General features: G+C 42.9%; 1 long non-coding RNA gene across 1 annotated transcript; it reads left to right on the top strand.

Moving 5' to 3' along the window:
• The first annotated feature begins 231 nt into the window (after nt 1–231).
• LOC142563733 (uncharacterized) lies at nt 232–4,620 on the top strand. Its single transcript, XR_012824398.1, has 2 exons — nt 232–403; nt 4,454–4,620. It is a non-coding gene; the product is annotated as an uncharacterized LOC142563733 (long non-coding RNA).
• The last annotated feature ends 7,250 nt before the right edge of the window (nt 4,621–11,870 follow it).

Genomic DNA, 11,870 nt, shown 5'->3' with positions numbered 1-11,870 from the left:
TCATCAGCTCGACCGACGGATAGCGGCCACGCCCAACTTTCGCATTTCTTGAAGCGCTGTCAGTAGTCCGCCAAGGCGCCTTAACCAAGCGGCCAAGAGTGCAGCGTGTGTGTGGTGTGAGCTTAAGTTTCGCCTGGTTCGAGGCTATAGTTGAGCGTTCAAAGCCAGTCGAAATTTGCGAGACCAGGCGGCTACGTCACCGATAAGCAGGGTGGCCAAAAGTGTAAGGCCGTGTCTGCTGTGCCCGGGGCACAGCAGACGAAAGGTGCCCGAAATGTCTACGTTCACCCATGACGTCACGTCCGCTATAACCCATGATGTCACATCCGCTCATTTTGATGGCGTCTGTCTTACGGAGCCGGCTGCGCTGCGAAGCGGTTCGTATTCCGTGCCCACTTAGAGCGTGAGTAATTCATCTTTCCACGCTATATGCGTGTAATAAAGGGTTGGGGCTGTGAGCTGTTTGATGCGTTACCATTAGGTACCTTGTGCGCATATTTTGCCTCATGGCCGCGTCAAATTGCAGCCGGCATGTGGAATGGGCCGTGGCATCTTATATGGAGCTGCTCATGTCAGTGATTGCCTCCGTCAGGATCGTCAGTGCGTGCACAGAACCATTCAGTAGTCTGATTCAGGGGAGGGTACGCGTAAGAACGAGGACGTAAGAAAACACTGGCATGACGAGCTATTCCGTCAGATCGCGTTGCATCGCGCTTTTTTTCTAAGACCATCGCGCTCGAGCGAGAGGATCTTAGAACAGCATTACTACTGCTTTTTTACAGCTTTGCTGCGGCTCATTTAATCATCACCTGCATTCTTTTAATAATACAAATGGCATCGCTGTGCGGAAGAGCGTCTCTTGAAGTTTCCAAACAAGAGCCAATGCCGCCGTGCCTGCTGCATACACGCTTACCTTTCCTAACGCACCTAAGACGCGGCACTAGCTCTGCTACTGCGTGATACAGGGTCACTGTGATAATAAAATTAGAAAGAACAAACGAAATTAATGCAGAAAATGTCAAACGTTGCCAAGCGTGATAAACGGACCTGCCTCGCTAGACGAGTTGAAGAAATCGGCGTCCTGAAGTCAGCTTCGCCGCAGTAGACTAGTGTTACGCGGTGAAGCATGTCAGAACTGAAGAGTGACCGCTTTCACCGACATATATGTGTTCCTTAATGATGTACTTGTGGAGCTGCCGTCTCCTATTACATTACGCGCGCCGAGGCGCTTAAGTGTACAGGCCGGCCTTCAGCGCTATTTTTTTTCGGACGTGGCTGCGATTCTTTGAACCGTTGGTTTGTCGACCTCGTAAGCCAGTTAATGTTTACACGGCCATTTTTTTTCTGAACTGTTGATTTCTTCCATAATAGCTACGTAATTTCGTAGTTTCCTGTTCAACTGCTTTGGTCATATGCGAGTCAAGGTGTTTTCGAAAGCGAAACGACGCTTTTGCATCAGCATATAGTGCCGTCGCCCATTTACAACACAGTCAATCAATGTCATCTTGTATGTCACTGAGAAACCGCCGAACGCAGGGAACTCACTTGCATGCGGGGAACTGCATAACTAGCCACTGGATTAGCGTGCCTCTTGGGAAGCTGCTTTGCATCAAAGGCCAGGTACCCTTGCTATGATTCACCGCAAAACATGTATGTCTAACTGCTTAACATATTTGTATTGCGTTGAAGCTAACCTTACGGAACCGAATTTCGCAACGCTTTTTAGACACCTGCATCTCTACCAGCCACTACCAAACGCTTGTCGGTACATTTCTTGGCAAAGGTCCAGCTAAATCTCCCCTGTTGGAAGTGGGGGGGGGAGGGGTCTCACGTATATGAAAACTGCCAAGGAAAGCAGTTGCCCTGATGAAGGCACGCTCCCCTGTCGAAACATTTGCACCAGCCTGTTCGACCACCGTTATCACCGCAACATATTTGTGTGTTGCGGTGAAGCATGCCAATATTGGGAAAGATTTACGTGAATCTGGAATGTATGGTTTCTGTCAGTGACGAACCTAATGTTCTACTCTCAACAAAGCAGATTTTCGTGGCAGGATGCATGATGTCTTGAGAACTTTTGTTGGCTAAAGCCATACATGCCAGGTTAGCTCTTGTCACATTAATACGCTTTACCGCAATACACAAGAGGCCACGCTGCAGGACGTGCCCGCCGTAGTTAGCCAAAACCTTACGTGACCGTTCACTGCAAAATACCTCCTGTATTGCGGTGAATCGTAATAAAGCACATTTGTCAGTTTAGAATGTAAAGACTCTTGCCCTTCGCTTTTGTAATATTATGACTCAGTTTAATGAGAACATGTATTCACTGCTAAAAACATCCACATTGAAATAGAGATATGAACACTCATGGCAGCCAGTGTGATGTTTTATCCCTTTACTTTTTTGTGTACCTGTCATGCTGCCATTATTAAATTTTCCTGTACTTTGTAAGATGCTGACGTACATAATATTGCATCACAAGGAGCCACTGCGTAATTAGTGTTCAAGGACCAGTGTGATGGCTTTTCTCAAGAAAGGTTTGGGTTATGTTGTTGTGAAGTTTTTTTTTTAGAGAGGTGGCTTTCTGAAAAGAAATCAGATGTCAGAAAATAGACCTCAATGGCACAGTAATCTTGGCTGCTTTTTGCTCAAACGTGCCCTAGACATAATTGAGTGATTTGCACTTGCAACTGGACAGCAGCCTTAGCTTGGGAGACCAGTGATATGGTATATTTTATCAAACTAGGTGACACATAGCATTACCAGTTCGAATAGAGACCTGTTTAAATGTTTGTCACCTTTAACACCTAGATTTTCGACTATGAATTCAGAAAAATCTGTAACACATTTAGAACCTAGATTTTAAATGCTGTATAAGTTGGCTTCTTGTTCACTGCAGCTGTGCTCGGCTTCTGTCCAAACGGGAGAGCACTTCTGCACAGCTTATTAGGGAACATTCTTATTTACATACCTTCTTTTTATTTATCTCGCCTACAATCACAATCAAATGTTTATAGCACATGAATGTGCTGTGCATGAATCTTAACTTACAATGCCATGTTCAACAGCACAGTGCATGTAGCTTGTGTTGGTTCATTCAAGCTAAGCATTGCTACAGCCTTTAACTGTAGGTATCATGGTATGAGAGCAGAGAAATGGATATGCAAAGACAGTTGGGCACATTGAGACAACATCTTTGTTGTGTGTGAAAAGGTGACAGATACACAATATGGGGAGAACGCATGCACTTTCATATTTTCTCGCGCTCAAAAAAGGCCGGAGGAATAAGGTTTCTTCACTGTGCCATCACGGAATCAGGGTGTAGACGAGCCGTATGTAAAAATACTGAAAGATATCTTTAGCGGCTCCACAGCCACCATAGTCCTCCATAAAGCAAGCAACAAAATCCCAATAAAGAAAGGCGTCAGGCAGGGAGATACGATCTCTCCAATGCTATTCACAGCGTGTTTACAGGAGGTATTCGGAGACCTGGATTGGGAAGAATTGGGGATAAAAGTTAATGGAGAATACCTTAGTAACTTGCGATTCGTTGATGATATTGCCTTGCTTAGTAACTCAGGGGACCAATTGCAATGCATGCTCACTGACCTGGAGAGGCAAAGCAGAAGAGTGGGCCTAAAAATTAATCTGCAGAAAACAAAAATAATGTTTAACAGTCTCGGAAGAGAACAGCAATTTACAATAGGTAGCGAGGCACTGGAAGTGGTAAGGGAATACATCTACTTAGGGCAGGTAGTGACGGCGGATCCGGATCATGAGACGGAAATAATCAGACAAATAAGAATGAGCTGGGGTGCATTTGGCAGGCATTCTCAGATCATGAACAGCAGGTTGCCATTATCCCTGAAGAGAAAAGTATATAATAGCTGTGTCTTACCAGTACTCACCTACGGTGCAGAAACCTGGAGGCTTACGAAAAGAGTTCTACTCAAATTGAGGACGACGCAACGAGCTATGGAAAGAAGAATGATAGGTGTAACGTTAAGGGATAAGAAAAGAGCAGATTGGGTGAGGGAACAAACGCGAGTTAATGACATCTTAGTTGAAATCAAGAAAAAGAAATGGGCATGGGCAGGACATGTAATGAGGAGGGAAGATAACCGATGGTCATTAAGGGTTACGGACTGGATCCCAAGGGAAGGGAAGCATAGCAGGGGGTGGCAGAAAGTTAGGTGGGTGGATGAGATTAAGAAGTTTGCAAGGACGGCATGGCCACAATTAGTACATGACCGGGGTTGTTGGAGAAGTATGGGAGAGGCCTTTGCCCTGCTGTGGGCATAACCAGGCTGATGATGACTGTGCCATAGAGACTATATGTTTGCTCTCAAAGGTAATTCTGATTCATTGGATATGTTCCTGTGCTGTGTTTATTTTCTTGAGTGTGCTTTAGTTTTTGCACGTTAATGTTTCAAACTTGTTTTTATTTTCACAGACTGAACATCCCACGTCTTGGTTTGACTTCCTGGTACAGGATACTTGCACTTAGCATGGAGTGATGAAGCAGAGCAGTGTACTTTTATTAAATGTGCAGATTTTAGCAGTATAACAGCCATTCATTAAAAAAACGTGGGCTGAAAATAAAGTGTACTTACCCACATTCCTCGTTGTCTATTTATTTATTTATTAATACTGTCAACCCTCATAGAGGGTCATAACAGAGAGGACAATACAATTACATAAATCAAATATAGACAATGTCAATGTACGTAAAGTTGCTTAACACTTGTCAATTCACAGTGAATAAGATGTTCACTTGAATGCTGTTCAGCACACTTCTGACATTCATCAAAATACGTACAATGAATATCAAGTCGCACATATCACTTGGCACTTTAAAACTAAATCGAAAACTTTCATAAATATGCCTCAGCAGCATTTTCAAAGTCGGCGACATCTTTTAGGCTAACAATAGCGTTTGGCAATTGGTTCCACATTTCTATCGCATCCAGGAAAAATGAGTATCGATATGTATCACTGTTGGTATGGTCCGGCTTTATGATGTAGGCGTGGTTAGTTCGCGGGTATCTTTTGCCTGGAGCATGTAGATATTTGAGCTTATCAATCTAAAGTTGATCCTGCATTATTTGATAAAGCACCTTCAGCCTATATTTTTTCCTACGTACCTCAAGAAGATAGAAGTTGCAACGCTGTAACATAAGCGTGACCGATTCCTTCCTTCGATATGTCGAACAAATAAAATGTGCCGCCAGACTCTGTATCCTTTCCAACTTCCTCTTAAGCATCACTTGATGGGGACTCCAAACAACGGCTGAATATTCTAGTATCATCCTAATGAAGGCGGTGTATGCAATAAGTTTTACATTACGTGATGCATCTTCCAGTTTTTTTCTCAGAAAATATAACTTTTGATAGGCAGTCATGCAGACGTTATCTATATGTTAGTTCCATGTCAATTTTGCTCCTATTCCTGTATTCTCATCAGCAAAACCACTTATATGGGGAACTGATCATGATAAGTGCTCATGAGCATTTTAAAGAACAGCCTTGAACCCTACTCATGCACTGGTAAAATGTATAGATGCAGTGAATTTGAAACAGAAGGCAAAATAGCAAACATGATGCAGTATTTGTCAGACAATTATGTCAGCAATTTTTGCATAAAACAATTTACTTACAGCATACTAGCACTACAAAGCACCCATCTTTCTTGTTAGGCATACATTACCACAAGCTCTTTAAATGTGGTCACAAGAGAGATGCTGGCTTTAATGAGGGACTATAGAGGTTAAAGGCAGCCATGAAAATGTATTAAGAAATAATGCAATGCATAGCATTTACTCAGTTCAGAGAGCTTCCAAAGTTGCCATAAGGCCTTGATAGCTGTGGATGAGGGAACAGTTGTAGTCCAATTGGAGTATGAAAAATGAACATTAAGATCGAAACAAGTAACCACTCGTAATGCAATTAAAAAATCTTGCTATACCTTTAAAAAGACAGTGAAATGAAATTAGTGTGACAATTTCCTTTTCCTTTTACTTCATTTAGGTTCAACATACTTATTTTAGTAACACAAGAAAAGCAGAGGCGTGAAGCACATAAGAAAGATGCTAGTCTGTGTTTATATTCTGCCTTCTCTAAATTCAAAGTTCAGTAAAGTTAACTTAGAAAGCTACAGTGAAGCCATTGCGTCTGCCTGTATGGTGCATAACAGCAGCAATCGCCAGCCTAACTGCTTGGGTTTACAGTGCCTTATTTGTATTGTATACCTTTTAAGTGCTGATATTGGAAGATTGATTAAGGTGGCCAACACGCTGAACCAGTAGTTTACTGAGTAAAATACATGGAGAAGGGTGGAAAGATAGGACAGAGCACAGGGGATGTATTCCGTGTCCACCTAGTAGAAATGTCCATTTCATCCACTGCTGAAGTTCTGATTGGCTGGGCTGGGGTATGCATGAGAAGGAGACATGCTCCCCCAGCTAATTCAGCAGAACAGGATATGGAAATGTCCACAAGATGAATACTTGCAAAGCTATTTAATAAAGTACATCTGTAACCAACATGCCTGCTATGCCATCCTTGCTTTCAATGTCTGTCTTAGTAAAAGTGTGAAAGAACCAGGTTTGTGCATGAAAAGTCTTCCTGAGGGTGTGTGCCTTGAAGCCCGTAGTGGTAATCACAGGAAACGAGGGTGGATCCAGAGTAGCACCAAAGGGCAAGCCTTCATCGAAACAAATATGGAGGGAAGTGACTGCATGCTCAAACTTGTCAGCTCACAAGTTTGCCAAGACCAAGTGATGTCAGAAGCTGATGAAGCCTACATGGTTAATGTATAACCGCTTAGGCCAAAATTATTTAGATACTTTTTATGAGGACTACGTATTTACTGGAAATCTCAAAATAATTATGTTAGTGCAGAATACTTTCCGCTAGGTGTGACGTCCTTGAAAGAATGAAGATGTTTGAGTTGTACTTGTGTGGTGCATGAAGTTACTTTTAAAAAAAAAACTCAGCAATGGAAACAAAATGCAAAGAGTAGTATTCGTAATAAATTGCCACCTCTTTAGGGCTAGATGAATTCAAATAATAATAGTAATAATTAAATGAAGATCGGGCATACAAGATAGATGCTTCGGCTCCCACTTGAAAGCCTTGTTCGCAAAGATTGTGAACAAAGCTCCAGTTGAACCAGTTCTTATTTTTCATTTTTATGGTTAGTATCTAATTTTAAACTACTTACCGTGCCTCTTTTCACCAAACCAGACAGGCTGCCGTCAAACTCTTCACTACTTCAATGCAAATAATTGGAGGTTGGCAAATACATTTTTCTAATAGGAATAGTAGGTAACGAATAGTCAAACACTGATGCATACAGTTACAGCAGGCATATTTATCTTGGAATTAAGCACCATGCTTATATTGTCTAGTAAAAAAAGGACAGCTATCAAGGAAGATTAGGATTATTTTTAAGCAAAAGCAATTATACCTCATATACTTGAAGCAGATGTAGTGCTTCTCAAGAATCACGTCCAAACTGCACACACTAAAACATTAGGCTGGGATATTCAAAAAGACAAGTACATGTTCATGTACCTTTAATGTGCTCAATTATATAAAGTGTGCTATTATATGATTAATGTAATTTGCTAATGTAAAGAAAGAACAAGCCAAGATCTCTTGCTTCATATATATGCGCTGAATCAAGAAAGTAATTAAGGAAGAAGAACACCAGAAATAAACACAAATATTTGTGTGCTTTCTGGCATAAAATAATTCTCATGTAAGCCACATAACATGCTTTCCAAAGCATCCCCTACCTTAACTTACAGCTGCATCACATGAAGGCACTTTCTAAGAACACACATGTTTCATGATCATTCACTGTGTTAGTGACTCCCACTGAAGTAGACTGAGAACATATCTGGGCATTACATTCAATAGATGATGTAAAGTGAAAAGACTGCTGCTTGTAGGTATGAATGAACCAAGTGAATAAGAAATATAAGTTCTCAAACTTCTAGTAGTAAGTGTGGCAGCACTTAAGAAGAACATATTGCAACTAAAAATTGCAACACATGATGAAATAACTGAAACAGCTAGGGAGAGTTTAATAGACCAATAGACAGGAAACTGCAAATTCCCAACATTTCTGACTACTTTTCTTCACATGTACTCACCTCATAAGTATGACTTCCCTTAATGCTCGAACCTCTGCCTTAATTTCATAATTACCCATTCTCGCTGCTTCACTCATGCTGATTGACATCTAGCACAAAGGTTGGCAAAAGTAGCTGAGCATGTGCATGTGTTGTGAGGCAAGCTGCCCACATCTGGTAGCCGCATGCCAATTTCTCAGAGTAGATGAAAGGGAAGCCTTGAGGGTAAACCATAGAGAAGACGGATACCTTGGTTCAGTGATAACTGAAAACACCAACATGGAAAATTTGGACAGCCCACAGAATCAGCGTAATTGACATAGTTTGGAAAAACTGAAAAGATGCATTATGATATTTACGTTACACAGGTTCCAGTCAAGTTGAAGATTTTCACTGTCTAATAAACTTATAAGACAATACATGACCAGCAATACTGTATGGAAGCTAAACAATTTTAATAAAGTCACCTAGAAGTCAGGATGGAGAAGTGACTGAATTGAGGATGCTAAAATGGGTGAGGTTGAGGCAGATTGTGAAGACAGGTCTTAAAAAATTAACATTCAACACACACTTAAGTTGGCAAAGATTGGACTCAATGTTCAAGAAGAAATTGACTAAGATAATTGATTGGTATGCATACATGAGAGAGCAGCAACAATACAGCAGAGATAACTGTCATGCAAGAGGAAAGGATGTCAGTCTAAAAATTAACATTTGATCAGAAGAATGGTTATGCATGGGCTCAGGCTCACGTACAATTCTGTATGGTACGCATGATGTCAGAGCTGCATCGCATAAGGAACTGTGTCCTTACATGCCTCGATTATGAAATGATGTGGGCCAAGAGTGGAACAAGGATAGCATCAAGAGGGGGCCTCCTCCAAAAGGAGAACAGTAGGGAAACGGGGCGAGAGAGATTTTCTACGCAACAGATACAGAGTCATATGAGTCATAGTCATAGAAACCATGACCCAAGGAGCTGCACAACAAGGTATATAAATTCAAATCTCTATACAGTTAAGCCTCAGTATAACGAAATTCTCGATATAGCGAAGTATTTAACTTTTCATAACCTCTTCTCCATAGGACACCATGCATTTAGAGCCTCAATATAAAGAAGTGTGTTTGTGTGCAATTTCAATATAACGATATTTCGCTTCTGCCGCAGAGGAGTGCCAAGACAATTAATCAATGGTAACTTCCGCGGACGCAGATAGTAAAATGATTGAATTACAAGCGGCTGCTTGCAAACGCACCTCTCAAACTGCGTGCAGCGCGACAAGAACAACAGCTTGGAGCCGCATCATGTTCCGTATAAATTAAGTCCAAGTGCGATCAGATCCTATCGCGCCCCGCGCACTTGTGCTTAAGGTGCGAGTGAAAGAGTGCGAGGGTGGGACAAGAAAGATGGTGGCTTCGTAAGTGCGGCCTTCCCACGCGAGCAATGGCAAAGTGGGGAAGGAAAGCGAGCTCGCGGTAACGCGATCAAGCGCGCGCGTGGGGGCGGAGTGGGGGCGGGGGTAAGTTGGCGCGCTTGTCGGCCATGACTGCGAGTGGCTGTAAGCGTGGCTGAGCGCATATGCATCCGCGCACCCTGCTCTAGAGGTAATCTGCTGCGTGTGGAAAGAGCGGGCATGCCAAGACGGCGTGGCATCATGTAAGCTGTTTTCCCGCACGTTTAGTAATGAAGGTTGCGCAATCTCGAGTTTTGATGACCCGTTGGAACGAAAAGCAGACGAAGCATTCGCTCCCAGCTGCCGGCGCTTTTCATGATAGCGTCGTCGCAGTGCGACCGGGCGACGCTTTGGGGGCGGAGTGCACGCGAAAGCATATGGCGTCACTTAATTCGTACGAACCGCTGATGTGACGATATCAACGTGGCATGAAACCGTATATCATTCATCGCTGACTCCTATATTCGTCAAAATAAAATGTTTTCTCATTCAAACTTGCTTTTTTTTTATTGTCAAATAATTCGGAAAATTGCATGGCCCCTTCCCGTGCAACAAAAATCGATCGGCGACTGTACTCATTTACATAACAGATCGAATTTCAATACAAGGAAATTTCTATATAACGAAGCGAATTGCCGATTTTACCTACTTTGATATATCAAAGTTTAAGTGTATAACGAAATTTCCTGTTCTCTACACGGGGGCGGCAATGTGGGCTTGTTCGTTGATCATCATGGAACGTACAGCATGTAGTGTAGCGCAGCAAAAACAAGAACACAAGAAGAAATGAAGCACAGACACAAGCGCCTAATTATGTCTGTGTTTTGTTTTTTCTTGTGTCCTTGTTTTCGTTGCATTACACTACATGACATTCAATACTTTCACTGTCACATTCATGAGCACTGAAAACCTAGAATCAACTAATATCTTGCCTGATTTGCCATAATTAAAAAGAAAAATGTGGGTATAGTAGGTCTAATTGAGTTCTGATGATTTTAGTATCACTGACATATAGCTTTTAAGAATGTTTAATCGTTTCTTCTGTTAAGGCAGAGTACATGCTCAACTGCTACAATAAGTGTGAACGTAGGCAAAAACGACATTTTTGGCTCTTGCATCAGTTTTATGGCATGTTGCGTGATCTAATCAAGTGGTTTCAATTTGATGAAGTTCTCGATTTAACTAAATAAAACCTCACATCCCAATAAAATTTATTAACTAGACTTACTGTACTTTATAACCAAAGTACGGTATAACTATAAGCAGCTACAGCCGCCATGAGTGGCGAGCAGAATTGAAATGAAATTGCTTTAGTCGAAACACGCCGAGCGCTGCTGCTAAAGTACGCGCCACATGCATTGGGTGACTGCGGGAACCGTGGTACCACACGCAGTTATTCAAAGCAGCACATAAAAGTGCCGCGGACTCAAATTGGTTAGTAAATGTATTCGGAACCAGTCTTTCGATTACTCAATTGATATATCAGCCACACACTCGCATAGCACGGCCACGTGGCAAATGCGGCCATGCGGACGCTTCACTATGCACCGATCGGCTGGTTGCAATATTGGGGCACTCTATGGGTGCATGTTTAAAGCACAGCGTTTTTCGCCTATCGCGTGATCGTTGCGGGTGCTCCATGGCTGAGTGTATTGCATGGTACAGAATTGGCCCCAGTACCAAAAGTACACAGGTAGGGTGGTCCGTGTAGATGAAGCGTGAACGCGAGCTCAACATAACCACGTTGTCAGTATTCTGTAGCGATTATTTATGCAAAAGCGTCAAATGGCCCATTGAGCAAAAAAGCCGGCGTCTGTCGTCTCAGCGAAACAGCACCTCAAATCCCGTTGGCTGCGACCACGTCACGAGTGCACCTCGACAAAACAGAGCGGGTGAAAGGGTACACCTGCTGTCGCTATAGTGCACCAGGTGTTGCGTGAGGGGAGAGGGCGTCGCCGCGACGCCACGTCATCCTTGCTCTCGCAAGCCGCCGCCTGGTCCGTATCTCCCCCCTCCACTGGGCTTAACTGCTGCACGTGCCTGCCGGCCTTGGTGGCCACTGCTGTTTCCTGGTCTCTGGTCATGCAGCACATCGGTGGCATGCGGTGTTGGCACCACAGGCTGCTGCTGCTTGCTAGCTCGGGCCCAATGTAGCTCTAGGGTGCATCACTTGCAGCGTAAAACTCGAAGGACTGCTCAGCAGCGTTCAATTGGGCATTAATGCTTTCGCAATCACAACTCAGATAAGACATGCTTAGCTGTCCTCATATGTTGTTCT

This window comes from Dermacentor variabilis, chromosome 11 (assembly GCF_050947875.1).
Source record: "Dermacentor variabilis isolate Ectoservices chromosome 11, ASM5094787v1, whole genome shotgun sequence".
NCBI lineage: Eukaryota > Metazoa > Arthropoda > Arachnida > Ixodida > Ixodidae > Dermacentor > Dermacentor variabilis.
Note: the sequence above shows the minus strand (reverse complement) of the source record. Positions and strands in the feature narration are given on the sequence as shown.